This window comes from Bos indicus, chromosome 21, assembly GCF_029378745.1.
Source record: "Bos indicus isolate NIAB-ARS_2022 breed Sahiwal x Tharparkar chromosome 21, NIAB-ARS_B.indTharparkar_mat_pri_1.0, whole genome shotgun sequence".
Taxonomy (NCBI): Eukaryota; Metazoa; Chordata; class Mammalia; order Artiodactyla; family Bovidae; genus Bos; species Bos indicus.
In genome coordinates, this window is record NC_091780.1 from 46,246,148 (window position 1) to 46,248,469 (window position 2,322).

The following is a 2,322-nucleotide window of genomic DNA, read 5'->3' on the forward strand; positions in this document are numbered from 1 at the left end:
GAGATGAAAGGAGAGAAAGGAAAGAAAGAATAGATATGCAAAGTTAAATAGAGGTAGATAAGGAAGATTTATATACATTAACGATTAACTGCAAGGGGAAAAGAACAGTAGGAAAAGCAAAGGAATAAATGTGGAAAAAATAATAATAGGTTTAAAAAGTTAAAAAAGAGAAAAGAAAGAAAAGAGGAAAATGCCACTGCAAAAGCCTAATATAGAGGCAGAGGTTTATGACAACAAAAAATGTGACTGAGGAAAAAAAAAAAAGCTGGAAAGCTTAATTGGATTTTAGTGCCAATACATTTGACAATTACAACAGAGGGGGTGGGGAAAAAAAGAAGACCCAAAGAATCTACATAACAAGTCAAAAAATAAGAATAATAAATGTTTTTCTTGAGTCACTGCTGTCAGAGTCCTTTCCCTCGCTGGGAGTCACAGTCCACCTCACCTCCGTAGGATGACCTCCAACACTGTGCTGATCTCTGGACCTGCTGTGGGTGTAGCTTAGATTCTAATCTGGTCCTACGCCTCTGTGTTCTTGTCTCCAATGTCAATAGCTATCAGAGCTGGTGTGTTTTCTTTTGTGGGAGCTCTCAGTGGCCTTTTATGTATTCCGTTGACAGAGTCTGCTTAGTTGATCGTGTGGATTTAATCTGCAGCTTGTACAGCTGATGGGAAGGTTTTGGGTCTTCTTCCTTAGTCACACTGCCCCTGGGTTTCAATTGTGGTTTTATTTCCACCTCTGCACATGAGTCATCCATTGGAGTTTGCTCCTGCAGCTGCCCTGGAGGACTTGAGCCTACCCCAGTGAGGGCCAGGTGTGGAGGTGGTGCAGCTGCTTGGGTCGCAGGGGTTCTGGCAGCTCCAGGTATTCAGGGGGTTTGTTGGCTAGGGCAGCAGGAAATATAGTGTTCTAGAAGGGTATGGCAACTAGTATTGGCTAATACCCTCCAGTATTCTTGCCTGGAGAACCGCCTCTCTGACAGAGAAGCCTGGCAGGCCACAGTCTACGTGGTTGCGAAGTGTCGGACACAACCAAAGTGACCCTGCATGCATAGACGCAAGACTTTTTTTTTGCTGGGGGCAGCTCTGTCCCAGTGAGAGTTGAGTGTGAAGGTGGTGCAGCTGCTTGGCTTGCAGGGACATGGACTGCCTCAAGCACAGGCGTTATGGCCCTATCAGGGTCTTTTTTTGAGCCTTTCTAGCTGGCGATCAGAAGGCCTCTTTGGCCAGTCTTTCTCCATAGCTCCGTCCCGTTCAGGCACTTAGAGGGTTCCCTTGCCTGGGGTCCTTCTCTGTTGTTTGGTGCATCAGGCACATAGAGAGGGACCCCTGGTTGGGGTCCTACTCTCTAGATCAGCACATCAGCCACTTAAAAGGGACATCCTGGTGGGGTCCTACTGTGTAGTTCATTGGTCAGGTGTTTGGTGGGCCAGCCTCTCTATTATTCAGCTGCGGATGCTGGTGTGTGGGAAGAGAGAGGCTACGGTGATAGCTCTACCCCCTATGCGTGACTCAGCAGTATCGCCTTGCTTCCATGGCTGCCTAGTTTTCTCCACTGGCGTTTCCCACCATGATCCCCTCTTTCACATCCCCTCAATCCGTCTCTCCACAGTCAACAGCAGCCCTTGCCCTGGGATTGCTCCACAATCCCTAAACTCCAGCTCCTAGCCTCTGCCCCTTCCCGGAGACCAGGGTTCCTATCTGGGGTATATATGACTGTGGCAAGGATGCCACAGGTCTGCTGTTTCACTCTCAGCCTTAAATGTTTCTCCTCTGACTCAGACAGCTGCCCCGCTGTGAGGATCAGACCCCTGCTTCAGTTCCCCCACCCACCGAGGGCAGGTCCAGTCCTACTAACATTCCTGTTTTCCCCCCTAGTTCCTTCCTCCTGCCGAGTTTTGCGTGGTTCTATATATTCCTTTCCACTGGTCAGGTCCTCCTGTCCCCTCTAAGCTGGTGTTCTGCATGCAGTTCTGTGTCTGAAGGTGTATTCCTGATGTATCCGTGGAGAGAGATGTACCCCACGTCCACCTACTCCTCTGCCCTCTTGTTCTTCAAGGAGTGATTTCTGGAACTATGTTTAGTATATAAGTAGAAATTCCCCAGTGGCTCAGACAGTAAAGAATCTGCTTGCAATGCAAGAGACCTGGGTTCTATCCCTGGGTCTGGAAGATCCCTTGGAGGAGGGAATGGCTACCCACTCCAGTATTCTTGCCTGGAGAATTCCATGGACAGAGGAGCCTGGCGGGCTACAAACAGTCCATGGGGTTGCAAAGAGTTGGATACAACTGAGTGACTAACATTTTCACTTCATTTTTCATT